This window comes from Bos grunniens, chromosome 13 (genome assembly GCF_055505025.1).
Source record: "Bos grunniens cultivar Pamir isolate PY7600 chromosome 13, Bosgru_T2T1.0, whole genome shotgun sequence".
In the NCBI taxonomy this organism is placed as follows: domain Eukaryota; kingdom Metazoa; phylum Chordata; class Mammalia; order Artiodactyla; family Bovidae; genus Bos; species Bos grunniens.
Window position 1 is genome coordinate 65282118 of NC_141177.1, and position 12698 is coordinate 65294815.

Genomic DNA, 12698 nt, shown 5'->3' on the forward strand with positions numbered 1-12698 from the left:
TCTGGTCTTTCTTTCCTTCTCATTCCTTCTAATGGCTCTCTCGCTCTCTCTTTTTTTCTGAACTAAAATGAGCTTCATTGATTACTTATGAATAAATATCCTGTGCCAGTCTTACCTCAGCACACACAGAAAAAGGATTTGGTTAACTTTTTTATTAGCTTTGTAATGTCCCTCATTTTTAACAGGAGGAGGAGGCAGGCATCGACTATTGTCCAGGAAGAATTTCAAAGCTCTGCTAATGTGGAAAGGAGGACGTGAACCGACCAGGTTATTACCCTCTCATCTCTGCTAGCAAGCATTTACTGCTGACAGTACGTCGGAATGGCAACAATCTAGCACTGAACAGTTCAGGATTCTCCCCTTCTGGGAGAACCGCAGTGGGATGCTACTATTTCTCAAAGCTGCCCTTCTCCACCTGCACTACGTGACTTACGCTCTTATTTTCTTTACTCAGCAACTTTTCAAATAGTGTCCCTGACGGCAGTTTTCGGTGTGACCCACTACTGAGAACCTAAGGTCGGACGTTGGGTCACCGTTATAACAGAGTTCCTGGTACACACCAGGTGACCGTTTTATCGGCCGGGACCGCCCCTATTACTAGAAAACCCCGGGTTTCCAGCTAGACGAAAACGAAACTCTCCCCTCTTCCAGGCGAGGGTTTTGCTTGTTACCAAAAAGCCTTCCTGTCCTCCGTGAAATCACCAAATGGGGACCCCGGTACCCTGGCAAGGTCGCCGAGGATCGGCGGCAGGCGGGGTCTCCGGGGCTTGTGGCCGGCGGCGGCGGGGTGGTGTCGGTAGGATGCGCTCCCGGGCCTTGCCTGGCAGCGGGGGAAATCCAAAGGGAAGCCACTTCGGCACACACAACGGGACCGCCTGGGTTAGCAGTTTTCTAAGGATTGACTTCCTAGAGCAGGTGCCACAAGGCCACTTCTGGTTTCTTCCGCACCGCTTCAGAACCCGTCTGCAACGCGGTCCTCTTCCCCGCCCAGCCTACTTCCTTCTCCAGGCCCCGCCCCTGGCCCCTCCTCCCCACCTCAGACCCCTCCTTCCAGCCCGCCCTCAGGCCCCGCCCCTCATCCCCCTCCCCCCCCTGCCTCGTTCCATTCAATTGTTGGATTGTCGGCGCCGCACCACCACCGGCGGCCGGCAGGGGGCGGGGTTCGAGCGTGGATTTCCTCGGCGTCCACTGGGCCGGGACAGGCGCGGAGCGGGGCGGGCGGGTGGACGCGCGGACTCCAGGCCGCGAGCGGGCGGGCGGCTGCGACGCCGCGTTGGATCGCGCTCGGCTGGGAGGCCGCGGCCGCATCAGCACTGACGTGGGGCAACGTGGGTCGGCGGCGGTCCCGGTGGGGCTCGTCGTCCCACCTCCTCGCGTCCGTAAGCAGTGACGAGGTCCGCTACGTAAATCGCTTCGCTGCGGGTAAGTGGCGCGCCGGCCGGCGGGACCCGCGGGGCCTGAGGCGGCGGCGCCGGAGCTGGGGGCGGGGCGGAGCGGGTAGCCGGGGGCCGTTTGCCCAGCGCACCTCGAGGGCTTTTTCTGAGGGGCCGCCGCTCCGGCTCCTGGGAGGCGAGGGCCGGCGGGCGACGCGGGTCGGTCGGCTTCGCTCGCTCTCCGGAGCCGCCGTCCCCGATCCTCGCAACCCTAGACAGACCGAGCGGTGCTTCTGGAAGGCGCGCCACCTTCTTTCCCGTGCCCCGCTGGCGCCGGGACCAGCCAGCCAGGCGACCGCGGTCCAGACCGCGGACTCAGAGGGACGAGTGTCCTCGGACGTCTTCACTGCTCCCTCCGCCGGACCCGGATCCCTAGTGTAAGCCGCTTCCCTCCCTGCGCGGCTCGGGCAGCGGCGGCCGGCCGGCCCGGGAGTGAGCGATGCTGCCCGGCCCACAACGGAGGCCCCGTAACCGAGCGGCTTACCAAGCGGCTTCCGAACACCTCTGGCTTCCCCGCCTCATTCGCCGGGCTCCTGGGAGTGCAGCCACCCTCCCTGGAAATAAACATAAACCGAGATGCGCAAGGCTGGAGGTCCAAGGTGAAGACTGTGTGAGAAGACAGGAAGGTCGTGTTCTCTGGTTGTTCCCCTGTGGGTACCACATCTTTGGCCTAGTCGCCATGCTACTTTTAAATAACAAGCTGCTTTCCCCTCATAAGTCACAGTCTTTGAATCTTTGAACTTAAAAGGAACTTTTCCCCACTCAGTTCCCTTCAGTTCAGTCGCTCAGTCGTGTCCGACTCTTTGCAACCCCATGGACTGCAGCACGCCAAGCTTCCCTGTCCATCACCAACTCCTGGAGCCTACTCAAACTCATGTCCATTGAGTCGGTGATGCCATCCAACCATCTCATCCTCTGTCGTCCCCTTGTCCTCCCGCGTTCAATCTTCCCCAGCATTAGGGTCTTTTCCAGTGAGTCAGTTCTTCGCATCAGGTGGTCAAAGTATTGTAGTTTCAGTTTCAGCTTCAGTCCTTCCAATGAATATTCAGGGTTGATTTTCTTTAGGATGGACTGGTTGGATCTCCTTGCAAGGGACTCTGAAGAGTCTTCTCCAACACCACATTTCAAAAGCGTCAGTTCTTCAGTGCTCAGCTTTCCACTAAAGAAAGGCAATCTGCAAACAATGTGTTTTGGCCTTTTTATAAGAAGTAGTTAAAAAAAAAAAAAAAAACTCGGAGAAGGCAATGGCACCCCACTCCAGTACTCTTGCCTGGAAAATCCCATGGACGGAGGAGCCTGGTGGGCTGCAGTCCACGGGGTCGCTAAGAGTCCGACATGACTGAACGACTTCACTTTCACTTTTCACTTTCATGCATTGGAGAAGGAAATGGCAACCCACTCCAGTGGTTGGATTCTCTTGCCTGGAAAATCTCAGGGATGGGGGAGCCTGATGGGCTGCTGTCTATGGGGTCGCACAGAGTCGGACACGACTGAAGCGACTTAGCAGCAGCAGCAGTAAAAATACTGATGTCTAAAGAGCTACTTGGTGATCCAGACATAGTTTTTGAGAACATATTTCAATGGGTTTGATCCTGGATAAGTAAACATTGAGACCACTGTCATGTTGAGTTCAGTTCACTTGCTCAGTCGTGTCAGACTCTTTGCAACCCCACGAATCGCAGCACACCAGGCCTCCCTGTCCATCACCAGCTCCCAGAGTTCACCCAAACTCATATCCATCGAGTCGGTGATGCCATCCAGCCATCTCATCCTCTGTCATCCTTCTCCTCCTGCCCCCAATCCTCCCAGCATCAGCGTTTTCTCCAATGAGTCAACTCTTTGCATGAGGTGGCCAAAGTATTGGAGTTTCAGCTTTAGCATCAGTCCTTCCAAAGAACACCCAGGACTCATCTCCTTTAGGATGGACTGGTTGGATCTCCTTGCAGTCCAAGGGACTCTCAAGAATCTTCTCCAACACCACAGTTCAAAAGCATCAATTCTTCGGGGCTCAGCTTTCTTCACAGTCCAACTCTCACATCCATACATGACCACAGGAAAAACCATAGCCTTGACTAGACGGACCTTTGTTGGCAAAGTAACGTCTCTGCTTTTGAATATGCTATCTAGGTTGGTCATAACTTTCCTTCCAAGGAGTAAGCGTCTTTTAATTTCATGGCTGCAGTCACCATCTGCAGTGATTTTGGAGCCCCCCTCAAAAGTCTGACACTGTATCCACTGTTTCCTCATCTATTTCCCATGAAGTGATGGGACCAGATGCCATGATCTTCGTTTTCTGAATGTTGAGCTTTAAGCCAACTTTTTCACTCTCCTCTTTGACTTTCATCAAGAGGCTTTTTAGTTCCTCTTCACTTTCTGCCATAAGGGTGGTGTCATCTGCATATCTGAGGTTACTGATATTTCTGCCAGCAATCTTGATTCCAGCTTGTGCTTCTTCCAGCCCAGTGTTTCTCATGATGTCCTCTGCATAGAAGTTAAATAAGCAGGGTGACAATATCCAGCCTTGACGTACTCCTTTTCCTCTTTGCAACCAGTCTGTTGTTCCATGTCCAGTTCTAACTGTTGCTTCCTGACCTGCATATAGGTTTCTCAAGAGGCAGGTCAGGTGGTCTGGTATTACCATCTCTTTCAGAATTTTGCATAGTTTATTGTGATCCACACAGTCAAAGGCTTTGGCGTAGTCAATAAAGCAGAAATAGATGTTTTTCTGGAACTCTCTTGCTTTTTCCATGATCCAGTGGATGTTGGCAATTTGACCTCTGGTTCCTCTGCTTTTTCTAAAACCAGCTTGAACATCTTCAAGTTAACAGTTCATGTATTGTTGAAGCCTGGCTTGGAGAATTTTGAGCATTACTTTACTAGTGTGTGAGATGAGTGCAATTGTGCGGTAGTCTCAGCATTCTTTGGCATTGCCTTTCTTTGGGATTGGAATGAAAACTGTCATGTTAAGTGATGGTAATGACACAGACATTTTTGGTGCATCTGTAAAATAGTTAAGAGTAAGCTAATGCTTGCACAATGACTTGCTCTTCAACCTGGAGTTCCTTTGGTGAGTGTGAAGTTGTAATTATATGGATGTTTTGTGTACACATTTTGTAAGAGTGTATGAATAAATTTTTATTGAGTGTGTAAATAAAGAAGAATGCTTTAGTCTTTCTGTTTCCCTTTTGCCCCAGAAGCTTTCCTGAAATCTGGTGAACTTAACAAATTCCAGACTCCATAGACTAGTTTCCTACTGAGGCAAATCATTGTATGTTTAAAATATGAAATCATGTTTAGAATTATGGACATTTCATGAATAGTAGGTAAGAGTTTCAGGTTAACATACAAAAGGAATCCTGACTGAATCTTTTATCAGTACAGACATATATTCCTGATCCTGTTTTCTCCACCCTCGTGTTCTCTACAAGTTAATATTGGGCCAGTTCAACTGGGGAATGTACTTAAATGTCTTGGCCTATTTAGATAAACTTTGAAAAATAAAACTGAACAATGCAAACACTTAACAACTGCACCATTGATGTTTTGACAGGCAATCAGTATTGGTCATTAAGGAAAGAAACCTGAAATGTCATTGAATCCTGTTAATTTTCTATTTAATGGGATAGCTGTTGACCCATGTAAAAGTCAACTTTGAGAACAGTTAGGATCCTACATTGAATCTAGTTTCAATATTATCAGTACAGGTATATACATTGTAAAAATATAGATTTCAGGGGAAGTGTTTCTCATCCATTATACACATGTAGATAACTTTGAAGAAACTGAGATATACATTTTAAATCATTTTGTTAATTCCCTTTTAAAGCACACAAAGTATGTAAAATACTTTTTACCATGAGAATTGCACAATAAACAGTGCCCTGTTTTTAAATCTTTCCTTCATGGGTTTTCTTTTAATGATGCTATAGGATATCCAGTAGAAAGTAAGAGAGAATGAGGAGAATAACCTAAGGATGACATTACTGGGGATTTATCTTAATATTACTCATGAAGACAAGTTGAGTCTCTTACGGTATAATTCAATTATAGCAAATTTTAAAAATACCTACTTTGCAAATCTCTTGACTGACCATCCCAGGAGTATTACAGGAAATTACTGGCAAGGTGCATGCAAAACAGTTTTGAAAAGAAGCATGGGCTGGTAAGGTTATTTGGAACTGTTTCAAATAATTGTCTCACTGGTGAGGAAGGAGGCTTGCCTCCAAGAAAACCTTACTAGCAACTTTTTGTGAGGCTCTCCTGAAGTCTCTCTCCCCAAATGAGAAGCAGCTTCATGCACACTTTCTAAACAGTGAACAGACCAATCAAATGTCAAAATGAAATCCTGCTAAATTTTAACAGTGGGGTTCATGTGATTCTAATATTTTTACTTTTGAGGATTCCTGAAAGTAAACTCAGTTTCTTCAAAGTTATCTTAATGAATGTTTTTGTTTTTGTTTTTAAACTCAGCAGACTTAAAATTAGAACATCCTAATTCAGAATGTCAAATGTCATAGAGTTTTGTTCACAGTCTCAAACAGCTTCAATTTTTTTCCACTGGTAGCACAAAAATTATTTAATAATTTAGTAATTTATAGCATAGCATTGATTATCATGAAAGTTTCCAGCTCTGGCATTGGGACAACTATGTATCACACATACACACTTGGGATGCTTTTGCATTTCTTAAAATTATCGGAGGAGTGAAGTTTAACGTATTTAGACATGTGTCTGCACTTGGACGCTAATTTTGTTTGTATACGCAAGATAGGACCAACCTGAGTATCACAACGTTGAAATTCATTTCTATAAACTTTAGCTAATTCCAGTGTCTTACCTACTCTTTCCCAGATTTACTAATTAGTGATCAGTGCAGTTGTACTTTACATGTAGGTAAGGGTTTCTGAAATACACCTAAAGTGCAGCAACGGAGCATGCTGTTGAAAAACCCTACAGTGATTGTTAGTCAAGCAATAACACCCCCAAAGACTGAAAGTTTTGTTTCCTTTCATGAATTGGGGCTGGGGCAGGGAAGGGGGACTTGGAGACGAGGAGATAGGCCATGATTATTTGAATTTCATTTTTCATTTCCTCCTTAGCAGCAGATTCTGCTGTTCATTGACTGAAATAGACAAAAGCAGGCACCAGGGGGGAATGAATGAGAGTGAGATGCTTGAATAATTTTTAATCCTTTGGTGATTTTAGTAAAGAGTTAATATTTCTTAAATAATAATAGGTATCTGAGGTGGCTCAGTGGTAAAGAATCTGCCTGCCGATGCAGGAGATGCAGGAGACATGGGTTCAGTCCCTGGGTTGAGAAGATCCCCTGGAGGAGGAAATGGCAACCTACTCCAGTATCCTTGCCTGGGAAATTCCATGGAGAAGGGGAGTCTGGCAGCCTGCAGCCCGTGGGATCGCAGAGTCTGACACAACTGAGTGACTGAGCATGCATACACGCTTAATAGGTATCTGAAGCAATTAAACTGGGTGGTCTTGAATCTGTATTAGAATGCTGCTTGACTTTCTGGGTGATTCATGTTCAAAATAGTAAAGACAGTATTTGCAAGTTTCAAATAGTTATTTACAAAAACTTTTCCTGACCACTTGTATTTTTACAGAGAAGTGTAAAAATTATTTGAAAGTTATTCTAGTTTTGCTTCACAAAGACTACAAAAAGTTAAAAGTGGCATGACTTCCTGTTACTACTGTATGTTTTGTTTTTCCTATACTCATCTTTACCTAAAAATACATAATAATCATAGGCTCATCCCTGTCAACTTCACATATATGGCTTTTGGTAATTGAAGTTGACTTGAACAACATGGGGGTTAGAGGCGCCAACACCTATATATCCCAATATACTTTTTGACTCCCCTAAAACTTAACTGCTGCTGCTGCTGCTGCTGCTAAGTCGCTTCAGTCGTGTCCGACTCTGTGCGACCCCATAGATGGCAGCCCACCAGGCTCCCCCGTCCCTGGGATTCTCCAGGCAAGAACACTGGAGTGGGTTGCCATTTCCTTCTCCAATGCATGAAAGTGAAAAGTGAAGTCGCTCAGTCGTGTCCGACTCTTAGCGACCCCATGGACTGCAGCCCACCAAGCTCCTCCATCCATGTGATTTGCCAGGCAAGAGTACTGGAGTGGGGTGCCACAGCCTTCTCCGAAACTTAACTGCTAATAGCCTATTATTGACCAGAAACCTCACCAATAACATAAACAGTCAATTGAAATGTGTTTTGTATTATCTACTATATTCTTACAATAAAGAAGCTAGAGAAAAGAAAATGTTATTAAGAAAACCATAATGAAGAGAAACATTTATAGGACTGTACTGTATTTATCAGTACTATAAATTGACAAGATGAATCATTTGTCAGTACATCAATACCATCTTAGATGATATAAAACACTGTAGCTGTTATATGTATTCCTAACACTAGACATCAAAAATGAAAAGATAATATGAAAAGAAATTTTGTTTCATTTATAGATATAATGATTCGTGCATTGACAGTGGCACAGTAGCCTAGGCTATACACTAATGAATGAATCATTGTAGAAATTTCCATTAGAGGTGCACTGCCCTTTATTCCACATTCTTTTCATTTTGACCATGCTGATTGTAGTGGGACTTCAGTTTTGTCTTTCTTGCAAAAACCATAGTCCAATAAGGGCTAGAACTCAAGTTGACACCCAGATCAGCCTGCAGTGCTGTGCTGTGTATATTGCACACTGTGCTGCTACGTATGACCATTAGACCGCACTGCCTCCTCAGGAACTGGGGACAGACAAAGGAAGCGGGAGTAAAGGCAGAGAATACCCAGATACGGTGCCTGAGGCCATGGTGACGTCAGTCTCCGACTGAGATAAAAAATATAGCAGGAAGGGAGATGTAGAGCAAAGGAGTTGAGGTTAGTTTTAAATATTTCAGGCTTGAGGATCTGTGAACAAACTGTTGAGAGATGTCAAATAGGCAGATACACATAGGCCCAGATGGTGCTGGTGGTACTGCCAATACAAGAGACAAAGGTTTGATCCCTGGGTCAGAACGATTCCCCTGGAGAAGGAAATAGCTACCCTCTCCAGGATTCTTGCCTGGGAAATCCCATGCACAGAGGAACTTCCATGGTGTTGCAAAAGAGTCGGATACTCCTGAGCATTCGACCAGAGAGGGGTCAGGCTGGAGGTGAGATTTGAGACTCATCTAACAGGGATGAAGCAGTCTTGAGGGAGAGTGTTGTGGTTTTTGTGACTGGGAGCATGGAAACACCAACCCTTAAAGAGTGGGCCAAAGGAGACTGGGGCAAAGGACTGGATAACTTGGAAGGGAAGCTTGAATGTGGTGCCCTAAAGAGTTCAAGGAGGACAAAGTGTAGCGAGTAGGAAATGCTGTAGGTGTATTAAGGAAGATAGAGACTAAAAATCATTGCTTTAGATGTCGCTGCTGCTAAGTCACTTCAGTCGTGTCCAACTCTGTGCGACCCCATAGACGGCAGCCCACCAGGCTTCCCCGTCCCTGGGATTCTCCAGGCAAGAACACTGGAGTGGGTTGCCATTTCCTTCTCCATCTTGCTTTAGATGTTGCAAGCAGGCAATCAGTGATGACTTCTTAGAGAGTATTTGGGAATGAAATAATTCTTTGATTAGCCTGAGTCAGGATCAGGTTTAACTGATGGTCACTGTTCTGTTGTGAGGTTAATCATTTTCTCTCTTGATGTCTGGTGGCAGGGGTGGCAGGAAGCTGGGAAGAGGAAATGGGTGGCTGGTCCTGGGACTTGATCAAATGCCTTTTTGTACTTGAGATTCAAATGATAATGTATTACTTACTCAGAAATTAAACTCAAGAAAATGGTATTTCCAAGAGAAATTGGGAGTTACTTCTCCCGTCTTAGATGGTGTCATGTTATTGTTCAGTCGCTCAGTCGTGTCTGACTCTTTGCAACGTCATGGACTGCAGCACGCCAGGCTTCCCTCTACTTCACTATCTCCCAGAGTTTGCTCAAACTCATGTCCATTGAGTTGGTGATGCCATCCAAGCATCTCATCCTCTATCATCCCCTTCTCCTCCAGTCCTCAATCTTTCCCACCATCAGGGTCTTTTCCAATGAATCGGCTCTTCACATCAGGTGGCCCAAGTACTACTGGATGGTGTCATGCCCATCATCATTATTCAGATAATATTATAATTACTCCTTGTTTAAATGTCTGTCTTTCTCATTAGAATCCAAGTTCCTGGAGATCAGAGACATCTTATTATCTGTGCCTGGGTGCCTAGCACAAGGGCTGGTGTACCTTGGGTGCCAATTTACTTATTGTGCTAAGCCGCTTCAGTCATATCTGACTCTTTGCAACCCTATGGACTGTAGCCCACCACGCTTTTCTGTCCATGGGATTTTCCAGGCAAGAATGCTGGAGTGGGGAGAGGGGAGGAGAGGGTGAGATGTAGGGAAAGAGTAACATGGAAATTTATATTACCATATGTAAAATAGATAGCCAACCGGAATTTGCTTTATGGCTCAGGAAACTCAAACAGGGGCTCTGTATCAACCTAGAGGTGTGGGATGGGGACAGAGATGGGAGGGAGGTTCAAAAGGGAGGGGATATATGTGTATCTATGGCTGATTCATACTGTTTATGGGGTTATCAGGGCAAGAATACTGAAGTGGTTTGCCATTCTCTTCTCCAGTGGACCACATTCTGTCAGACCTCTCCACCATGACCCGCCCGGCTTGGGTGGCCCCACACGGCATGGCTTAGTTTCATTGAGTTAGACAAGGCTGTGGTCCGTGTGATTAGATTGACTAGTTTTCTGTGATTATGGTTTGTGTGTCTGCCCTCTGACGCCTCTGGCAGCCGCCCCTCCTGAACTTGAACGTGGAGTAGCTCCTCTCAGCCCTCCTGCGCCCGCGCAGCCACTGCTCCTTGCACGTGGAGTTGCTCCTCCCGGCCGCCGCCCCTGGCCTCGGGCGTGGGGTAGCTCCTCCCGGCCGCCGCCCCTGACCTCCGGTGTGGGGCAGCTCCTCTCGGCCGCCGCCCCTGACCTCGGATGAGGAGAGGGGGTAGCTCCTCTCGGCCCCCGCCCCTGACCTCGGACATGGGGTAGCTCCTCTACAAACTCCTGGGAAACAAGGTGAGTCCATACAGTGCTTGCTTCTTGCTACACTGCTTCAATTGATCAATAAGGAGAATGGGTTTTATATAATCTATTTCTGCTTTATTGACTATGCCAAAGCCTTTGACTGTATGGATCACAATAAACTGTGGAAAATTCTGAAAGAGATGGGAATACCAGACCACCTGACCTGCCTCTTGAGAAACCTATATGCAGGTGAGGAAGCAACAGTTAGAACTGGACATGGAACAACAGACTGGTTGCAAAGAGGAAAAGGAGTACGTCAAGGCTGGATATTGTCACCCTGCTTATTTAACTTCTATGCAGAGGACATCATGAGAAACGCTGGGCTGGAAGAAGCACAAGCTGGAATCAAGATTGCCGGGAGAAATATCAGTAACCTCAGATATGCAGATGACACCACCCTTATGGCAGAAAGTGAAGAGGAACTAAAAAGCCTCTTGATGAAAGTCAAAGAGGAGAGTGAAAAAGTTGGCTTAAAGCTCAACATTCAGAAAACGAAGATCATGGCATCTGGTCCCATCACTTCATGGGAAATAGATGGGGAAACAGTGGAAACAGTGTCAGACTTTTTGGGGGGGGGGCTCCAAAATCACTGCAGATGGTGATTGCAGCCATGAAATTAAAAGACACTTACTCCTTGGAAGGAAAGTTATGACCAACCTAGATAGCATATTGAAAAGCAGAGACATTACTTTGCCAACAAAGGTCCATCTAGTCAAGGCTATGGTTTTTCCAGTGGTCATGTATGGATGTGAGAGTTGGACTGTGAAGAAAGCTGAGCACCGAAGAATTGATGCTTTTGAGCTCTTGAGAGTCCCTTGGACTGCAAGGAGATCCAATCGGTCCATTCTAAAGGAGATCAGTCCTGGGTGTTCTTTGGAAGGACTGATGCTAAAGCTGAAACTCCAATACTTTGGCCACCTCATGGGAAGAGTTGACTCATTGGAAAAGACTCTGATGCTGGGAGTGATTGGGGTCAGGAGGAGAAGGGGATGACAGAAGATGAGATAGCTGGATGGCATCACCGACTCGATGGACAAGAGTTTGGGTGAACTCCAGGAGTTGGTGATGGACAGGGAGGCCTGGTGTGCTGCAATTCATGGGGTTGCAAAGAGTCGGACATGACTGAGCAACTGAACTGAACTGATGGCTGATTCATGTTGAGGTTTGACAGAAAACGACAGAATTCTGTAAAGCAATTATCCTTCAATTAAAAAATAAATTAAAAAATAAAAGTGCTGAAGTGGGTTGCCATTTCCTTCTCCAGGAGGATCTTCCTGACCCAGGGATCGAACCTTGGTTTTCTGTATTGCCGGCAATCTCCTGCACTGCAGGTGGATTTTTTACCAACTGAGCCACCAGGGAAGCCTGGTTGGGGTCAGGGCGGAGGCGGGTGCGGGGGGTTTGATTCAAATGCCCTACCTTTTCTCATCCCTATTGTAGATTGGGGGCAGGTGGCAACAACAATCATCGTCCTAGTGCCCCTAGTGAGGGGTAGCACACCTGACTGCCAACTCAGTTTCCAAATTGGGTGAGACAGTGTAACATCATTATAAAGGGGCCATTATGAGGGAGCCCTGAAGATAGGCTGTTTGTGGCAGAGCACCCATTGCTGGCATAGACGCCCGGAAGAAACTTTGGAATGCCAGTGTTTGTCCTTTCAAATCTAAAATAAATTGAGAGCTCACTGCTCTCCTTTGGTCTTTTTCTTTGTCGATTTTATTTTATTCAGCATGTCGAGGGCTTCCCTGGTGGCACAGTGGTAGAGAATCCACCTGCCAGTGCAGGAGACACAAAAGATGCAGGTTCGATCCCTGAGTGAGGAAGATCCCCTGGAGGAGGAAATGGCAACCTACTCTAGTATTTTTGCCTGGAGCATTCCATGGACAGAGGAGCCTGGCAGGCTACAGTCCATGGGGTTGCAAAAAGTCAGACACATAACTTAGCACACACAGCCCAGCAGCAGCAGCATGTCAAATGTACATTTTAAAGAGATATTAGTTAAAAAAATAAATGGAGTTTAATTTCTACAGTGTCTAAGACAGCTTTTTAAAGTAGATTGAAGGCTGTCAGAGGAGATTTTAAAGGAAAAATTACTATTCTTTTTGGAGTTAAAATTTTTTTTAACA

At 46.4% G+C, this 12698-nt stretch overlaps 1 protein-coding gene across 17 annotated transcripts in view; it reads left to right on the top strand.

The window, feature by feature from the left end:
- Positions 1 to 1171: 1171 nt before the first annotated feature.
- The window catches only part of CREM (cAMP responsive element modulator), a 67700-nt gene continuing 56173 nt past the window's right edge, over positions 1172 to 12698 (top strand). For 13 of the 17 annotated variants that reach the window (XM_086334655.1, XM_086334664.1, XM_086334665.1 and 10 more), the window contains exon 1: positions 1172 to 1422. The gene's annotated coding sequence lies outside the window, so the exon portion shown is untranslated. Of the gene's footprint in view, positions 1423 to 1511; positions 2084 to 12698 lie in introns of those variants that run through there. The other 4 variants (XM_086334675.1, XM_086334656.1, XM_086334660.1 and 1 more) reach the window with 4 other exon arrangements.